This window comes from Blastomyces gilchristii (genome assembly GCF_000003855.2).
Source record: "Blastomyces gilchristii SLH14081 genomic scaffold supercont1.1, whole genome shotgun sequence".
NCBI lineage: Eukaryota > Fungi > Ascomycota > Eurotiomycetes > Onygenales > Ajellomycetaceae > Blastomyces > Blastomyces gilchristii.
The window spans coordinates 6,823,474-6,832,829 of record NW_003101682.1 but is presented as its reverse complement, the minus strand read 5'-3'; positions in this window follow the sequence as shown (position 1 = coordinate 6,832,829).

The window sequence follows — 9,356 nt, the reverse complement described above, 5'->3', positions numbered from 1 at the left end:
CAAATAGTAAAGCATGAAGATCTGGTCTCAACTGCAGTTTTTATTAATATAAAAAGAAGCATTTGATTATGTTTCAAGGTCAAAGTTAATTCAGACTTTGAAGATATTAAAACTGTCACTTTCTCTAATAAAATGAGTTAACTGTTTTATGTCTAAAAGAATTATACAACTTTTCTTTGATGAAATAAAATAAGATAAGACTGAGATAAAAATAGAAGTATTATAAGAATCTTCAATCTTACTTATTTTATTTACAACATACACTGCATATCTATTCAAAAATAGAAATATGAGAATAGTGTGATCTTCAAATTATATGAATGATATTGATCTAGTCTACAGCTCAAAAACTATTAAAGAAAATTTGAAAGTGATTGAAGAAGCTGTAAAGAAAATCTTTGTTAAAGTAGATATCAATCAAATTCAATTTAATATGAATAAAACTGAGTTAATTCATTTCTTTTCAAAATTCAATGAGAAAGAACTATCTCTAACTCTTTTAAATAGAGAGATTAAACTCAGTGTAAATATCAAATAATTAGAAGTATGATTAAACTTCAAGTTGAATTTTAAATATTACATTTAACAAAGAACTGTCAAGACAGAAAGACTATTGAATAACATAATCAGACTATTAAATACAGAGAGAGATCTATTCTTTCAGGCTATGAGACAGTTATATATAGTCTGTATTACATCAGTAGCTGATTATGAAGTTCAAGTTTGATGAAATAATTAAGAGAATTTCACTGAACTCTTTCAAAGTCTGTAAAACAGAGCTTTGAGAAGAATTCTGAGAGGATTTAAATTATCTTCTATTAAAGCAATGGAAATTGAAGCTTCAATTCTTCTTTCTACTATTAGATTTGAAAAGGCCTGTATAAACTATACTCTGAGAGTTATAAAGATGAGCTCAAATTATATAATCAGAGAAAGAGTCTCTTTCTCATTTTCATCAGTTAACTCTGGAAATGAACTGAATTAAAATAGATTTCTTGATTGAAATAAAAATAATTCTTAAAAGAAAGTATCTTCTTAACTATACAGACTATACTCACTGATTCAAAATGAATTTTCTTCTTTAAATGTTGAAAAAGTTGATTATGAGAAGTTATCTCTCTGAAGAGAAAAGCTTGAATCTCTTATAGACTTATACATAAGTGAACTATTTAGAGAGAAAGAATATGAACAGCATTTGAAGAGAATTTCTATAATTAATATAAAAGACTCTATTCTGATTTATTCAGATGACTCAAAAAATGAGAATTTGAATAGATTAAATACAGGCATTGCTTATACTGAAGATAATATTAATTTTATCTCAGATTTGTGAAATTTAGACTGTGAATCTGAAGTCTTTGATACTGAACTATTTATAATGATGAAAGCTTTCAAACTTATTGAAATAAAATCTTATAAAAGAGAAAATAGTTTGAAAGAGGTATAAATATTCTCTGATAGTCAAGCTGCTTTAAAAAGACTTAGAAATAGTCAGATTTATAATGATCAAATAAATCTTAAACTGATCTTAAACTTCATTTTAAAAATTCAAAAGAGAAGAATATTAAAGCTGATAATTTATCTGCACTGAGTTCCTACTCATATGAATATTCATGATAATGAATTGACTGATTCAGCTGTAAAAAAAGATTCAGAATTAAGCAGATCTGTTTAAAAAATTATATTCTGATCTTTTATAAAGAGAAAAATAAAAGAATCTTGTTTAAATAAGTGAAATGAAAGCTGGCAGAAACAAAAGAAGAGTATACATTATTCAAGATTTGAAATAAAACTCAAGTGAAAATCTTATTTAATTAAATGTAAAAAGAAAATATTCTCATCTATAATACAGCTGAAATTAGAATATGACTATTTTAAATCTTATATACAAAGATTTGATAATAGATTTGATTCAATAGAATGCTCATTCTGCAATACAAATGAGAATTCTGAGTATATTATAATACACTGTGCATTATACAATAGTCTCAGAGTCAGATTGAAAGAGAAGTATGATCTAAATCAATTAAATATGAGATTCTTATTCTCAACTGAGACAGGAATTAAATACTTAATAGACTTTCTATCAGAAACTCAAGCAGCTATAAGAAAATGACTAAATTCAGAAATATCTGAATATGAAGAGGAGGAAATCAATCAGATATAGTCTGTTAAAACAGCTATATACTATCTTTTAATAATTTGTTTTGTTACAGTCTCTCTTTACTTTATCTTTTTCTTTCAATTTCTTTTTATCTATCTATTTAATATGTCTATCTTTAAGACTGTGTTCTCTTTTCCTTTGTCATGATATTATCAAATGATTTCAAAGTATCAGAAGATGTTAAAACACTGTAATTTATAAACAGTTTTTGTATTCTGAGCTGAAATTTTCTGATTTTGTATATCTGAAATTGATAAATGTATAATAGTTAACTTTACAGATATAGGAAAAACTCTGAGAACTAAAAGTTCTCAGGTAGATGTCATAGTCTCTGACTGCATACATCTATAATTGAAGAATAATAATAATAATAATAATAAGATATTGTTCGACAACAACCGCTCCACCACGAACTCGCTCGATTTTTCGAATAAGAACCCGCCGATAGATCCATCGAAAAGCCCTCGATCGTACAAGCATTTTGACCCCATCGCCGACCGCATACCCCATGTGGTGGTGGAGTTATCCAGCCAAACGTGAACCAGACGTCGTTCGGAACTCCTGCGTGGGATTATCCCCCATTCTCCCCTACCACACCACAACCCCGGGCCAAATTGCCATACAAATTGTAAGGTGAAGAGACCTAGCCATATGCACCAATCTTCTCAATTTTGGAAGATCCCCGATCTGTAGTTGTGGAGATATCTGAGGAGCGACCTCCGCGAAAACCCTGTCCATCTTTGATGTTCCAAAACACCAATGCCAAGTCCCACCCTCGTACCGCCCTTCCCAATCTGGCCCATCCCCGGCAGAAAAATACAAAAAGATACCTCGGCGATAATATCAAGCACATAACCAACGGACACTTCTGAAGTGCAATCTTCACAGTCTGTCGTCAGTGTATCTAGACTTCAACACCAAGTCTCACCCTTGTATAGACTGGCCGGCGGGACCATGAATTTCACATTTGATCCCATTTGGTCTGGTCTCATACATTTCTTAGCGTGAGTCCCACCAGGACCAAGCCTTAAAAAAATCTGAAAATGAACCATTTCTGAGAGAAATGATGTGAAAAATGACCAGATTTAATTCAATAACAGTGAAATGAGAGTAATTTTTCAGAATAAACTATGAAAGATGATCATTCTTTTAAAATCAGAATAAGACTGAGACTGAAGATTAAAATCAGTTCTATTCAGTTCATTCAGTGATTGCTTATATAATCAGAATTTGATAATAATTATTGATAACACTCATGAAACAACTAAATATATTCTTGTACAAGTTTATTCTTCACTTTCTCATGAAAACTACACTTCTCTGATATACTGTGATCAGAGATATTAAACTATCTGATAATTTCATATTTTATAATCATGAGTTTCTTGATTATTTCTTCTTATAATTGTTCTCAGTGATAGTGATAAATATCTTGACTTAAGTTAAACTTTCACTTCATTCTCACCTCTGTCAATAAAATTATCAGAATATTATATATCATCAGTGCAATAGTTGAATATATACTCTCAACAATTTTTCATAACTCTAGAATTGATTTGACATGTAAATTCATCAGATTATCTTGAAGATAGTGATTAAATTCAGTTTTATAAGTATGTAGTTTTGTCTGATTTTTAGTTATAATCAATATATACAAGTTCTGTTTCAAAGTTAGTATTATAGTTCTATGAGATATGAAGTGTTATCAAAGATTATTACTTACTAGAGAATTATATTTCACTGTCTTCATATTTTAAACATCTGCTTATTCAAATCTCTGATAGTTAGTATTGTAGTAGTCTCAGATTAATTTAATATATAAGTTTCATTTCTTCTCTGTTCAATCTTGAGAAGTGTAGATATTAACTTGATAGAAGAGATCTAGTAGAGCTGTTATAGTATAGTACTCTGTAAAAGATTGTTCAGTTTTGCTGTAGTAATATATCAGTTTATTTCTTACAGTAATAATAGCCTGTGCTATAGTATTATCTCAGACTGAATTTCTTTTTGAGTGATTTAACTGCTTCTCAAGATGAGTAAATAAACTGTTATATACTTATCAGACTGACTGCAGTATTGATGTATAAGTGATTGAGACTGTCTTTATTATCTTATAAAACTGAAACAGTAAATCAATCATATATTTTAACTAAGTTCACTTCATATTAGAAAGTTTTAATATCTGAATCTTTTCTCAATCAGAGTATTATACTCAATAATCAATTATCTGATATAATTGAAGAGTCTGAACAGTCATTTTATATATTGAACTTCACTATATTTTAATATTCAGTATCATATTCAGTGATGTGACTGATTTGTTTATTTATTAAATATCATGAAATCATTGTTATTATTTAGAAGAGATACAAATTATATTAGTAATGTTTCAAATCTATGATATTTAAATTATTAGTCAATCTATTCAAAATTAATAGTAGTGTTATCAAAAAGTGTTATTAAAAAGCAATATTAAAAAGTGTTATTAAAAAACATTATCTTTTACAAAGTAAATGCAAAAGTTACTTAAGTAATTACTTTCATCTCATTCACATCTCAAGAATCAGTCATCTCATTATTCTTTTTCTTAATATTAAGATTCTTTATCAGTGTTTGTATCATAAGTTGAACCACATGAGTAATACAGAGAATATGACCTTGTTTATCATTTCAGAAATGCAAAGTCAATTTTTACTTCAAGCTCTTCATCATAGTGTAGTTATTCACAGCATTATCAGTTATAATTGTAAAAAGACTGAGACTAATATCTTAATAGTTATTTTTAATCACAGTTATTAATATCTCTGTCATATAATTCTCAGTATAACTACTGATTAATGATTCAAATTCAATTAATGTCTCTTAATAAGTTCAGTTCTTATCAATGTAATAATATATAACTCTTATAAATATAAGATTATTTATACTAGTTTATACATTCACTATGAGAGATACTCTTCAATGATTCTTCAACTCTGATTTTAGATATTGTATATTAACTTTGTAATATGTCTTGAGATTGAACTGAAGACAGAATCAATGTGAAATATGAAGATTTGAATTAAGTATTTGAAGAAGTGTTCAGAATTCAAGGTTTTCAATTGATTAAAGAGAAAGATTCAGAGATATATATATACAAAGTAATTATTCACAGAAGTTATTAGATAAGAGTTGTGAAATCAGAGTACTGATACAGAGTTATTTTCACATGATTTTCTTTAAATTAGAAAGTTAGTGTTATTAAAAATCATTATCTAATAGAGTAACTTATCAGCTCAGTAGTAATTTTCTGATTATTTTTCTTTTATTATCTGTATTCTGATGACTTCAAATGTCAGAAAATTTCTTCAGAGCTATAATTAGTTTATGATGAATATTTCTGAATGAAGTTGTAGTAATTGTAACAGAGAGATGACTCTTCAGTAATCTATAATACAATCTGTTGATAATTATTTCATAGTTCATCTTAATATTTATGTTGAGTTTTTCATAAATTTTGTGACCTGAAATCAGATGTGAAGAATGAAGTGATTATTTATTATAATTAAAAGAGAGCATTCTGTATTGAATTATAAATAATATAGACTTTGTAATTCACAGTGATTTCTTGAAGAGTTTGTGAATCTTCAATAGAAGTAAAAGAAGTGAAAGAAGTGAATTCAGAAGATATAATAATAATTTAAGAAAGATAATAATTTATTTTCAATAACTAATCACTGATGTGTATAAGAAGAATTAATATAAAAGAAAATAATCTTATTTCTTAGCTTAGTTATAATTTTAGTACTAACTCAGATTGAATATTATTGATATATAAAAGTAAATAAATAATCTTAATTAATCTCTGTCATATTTCTTGAAATATATTAATATTGTGAAAGAGAGTGTTACTAAATTGTATTATCAGATAATATTATTAAAAATATATTAATATTATAAATATCAATGTTGAAAAAATGTTGATACTTATACATTATAGTGATTTGTAAATCATGATAGTTAAATATATATATATATATATATATATTGTTTCTGACTTGATTACAACTTGTACAATAATTTTTAAAAACTCAAAATTAATTTCAATTATTAATAATTATGAACTTATAACTAACTAATATAAAAAGAAAAAAACTTTTTCTACTTATTATCTTTCTTCTCTTTCTCATTCTTCTTATCATTCTTTATAATTCACTTCTCATTCTTCTTCTTCTTCTTCTCCTTCTTATCTGAGATGATAATCATCTCAAAATCTCTCTTCACTGCCTTCTCAGAGAAGGGTTCTCACTGCTTCCTCTTAGTCAGGTTAATCTGTGCCTCAAAATCTCACATTTTCTGATCTGCTGTCTCAGGTTTCATCTCAGCAGTAAGCAGATTGACATGCTTAGAGAGCAGAGCTGTCTTCTCAATGTTCTGAATCATAGAGCACATTCAAGACCTGAACAAGACCTCAATTCCCTTCTTCTCTGCCAGCTCCTGCTAATCAATTAGAGAACAGAAGTGTTATCAAAAATCATTATCTCTTAATAAAAAACTTACCAGTTTTGACTTCTTTATCTCTTACTTTAATATCTTCTCAATCTTCTTCTGCTACTGCTTATTTACAGTAATACTCTTCTTCTCTCTCTCTCTCTTCATCTTGGTTTTAAATCATTCTCAGGACTTCTTCTGATCTCACTGCTGCTGTATGAGACTCTTTACTATCTTCTTTTTCAATCTCTCACAGGCAGCATCATCTGTATTATTTCTATACTTAGTTCAGTCTAAATCTATTAGAAGTGTTACTTAAAATCATTATTATTCTACTCTCTTACAGAGTCTCTTCAAGGCATTATAATGTGTCTTATGATCTGTCTCTCTGCACTTGAACACCTTCTTCTTCTCTCTCTTCAATCTGTGATGGCACTCACACACCTTGGTAGTCTGCAGGACTGCAGAATATTTGAAGAGAAATGACATGATTGATTTTAATAAGTATTGAGAGAGAGGTGAAGACAGGCAATGATATAATAATAATAATGATGATGATGATGATAATAATAATAATAATAATGATGATGATGATGATAATGATAATAATGATGAAAGAGAGAGTGCATCAGAATATATTATTAACTTATTAAATATAAAGAGATAAAGAAACTATTAACAGCTTTCAGAGATGTACAGAAACAGCTATAGTGTTATATAGCAATATTATCTTCATTCAATACATGCACTATTGATATTCTTTGTATACATTTATTATATAATCTATATCAGAGATACATGCAGAAAACAGATCTTTGTTACTAGAAAGAATGATTGCAGTAATTCTCTGTTTTTATATTATAAAGATAAGTTATTCTCATTTCTTTCTTCTCTCTTTTCTCTTCTTCTTCAACTCATCACTAAGTTCAAGCTAGTATGAAAACTATTAAAACACTCATAGAAACTCTCAAATTGAAGAGTATAGACTAATTAAATTTTAAATGCAGATGAATTAAATTAATTCAATAATACTAATTATTCATTTCTCTCTCAATAAAATAACAGTTGTGTCTTCTCTCTTTCCTCTCTTAAATGAAACATGGCTTGTGAAAAGTAAGTATCATATCAGATCATAATGACCAACACAGCCTCAGTACACAGAGCTGCATACATGCAGTGTGTGCTGAACTGAGAGACTGTATAAATTACAAACTGACAGCAGTATCTCAGAAAGAGCTATGTGACATGAAAAAGCTGCAACTCTCAGTCATGTGTGCAGAGAGTGAATCACTGCAGTAAGTGTATATACATTGTATGAAAGTAATGCTTTTTGATAACACTCAGTCTCTGATATTATGAAAATAGAGTCTCTCTATAAGATCTGTTTTTATCAGAAGTTGAGAAATCTTATATTTCTCAAGACTACCTTCACGTGCCTTGTCCATGAAATCAATGAGAGAAATCATTGATTCCAGCATTCTGCTCTTGATGTCATTCAAGTGACAGCAGAGTTCACCCTGATCACACTTTTTAAGTGTATATTTTCTAATTATTCACATTTATACAGATATATACTGATTATTTATTAGATAATATTAAGGCAATGACTCATTACAGCTGTGTTACTCTCACTGTGAGAAATACACAGTTGATAATAAATATTATAAAGACTCTGAGAAGTGAGTATTTTAAAAGTGCTGTGACTCTGTGATCTTGATTTTTTTTGTTTTTATTTTTTGTTTTTTTCTTTTTCTTTTCTTTTTTTTTTTTAATTATGATTTTTTCTTATGTTTGTTTTGTTTTTTGTTTTTTGTTTTTTTTTATATTTTTTGTTTTTTTTATAATTAAAATTATATGAATTATAATCTGTATTTAGAAAAGTAATGATATTTAATAACACTCTCTGTTGAATTTTCAACAAATGAGCACTATGTTATGATATTATGTAAGTGAGAAATAATTTCATGATCTTATTTAATGCCATTCTCAATAATGAGATCAGAATAAAAATGTGACTAAGAATTCAAACATATTCTTTATCTGAGACTAGATTTTTATTTGAAAAGTGAATCTGAAACCTTTAATATTTGAAATAATGTGATTTGAGATCAATGTGATAAACACAAACCATGATCAGAAGTAATGCTTTTAGGCAACGTGACAACTGTAAAGTTTGGTCCTGGTCCCAGACACGGTCACACGGTCAGTCTACTCTTGTACTACCTCTCTCAATCTGGCTCATCCCCGGCAGAACAATACAAAAAGATACCTCAGCAACAGCATTCAATACATAATCAGCAGACAACAAGTCAACAGCATATCAACAACTATAAAATCAGTATACTTCAAGGTCTGACTGAGCCTTTGATTCCTGCACAGTGAGATATATTAAATCTAGTTTTAATATCTCAATATTCAATAGATTCTGCAAGGGATTGAGAACAGTAACACTAGATTTCTATTGAATTTGAGAATTAACTCTATATTGATATAATCATTGACAAAGTCTTCTATTTTGAGATATAAATAACCAGTTCCTCTACATCTCACTGACAATATTTATATTATTATATAGAAACAGACTTATATTCTCTATAATATCAAGACTCTGAAGAGGGAAAGTCTTGATAGAGAATATATAGTAGTGTATATCTTAGCAGTTTCTATCTCATTCTTCTGCAGCAGTCAATGCATAAAAAAAAAAAGATCTTAGAAATAGTTT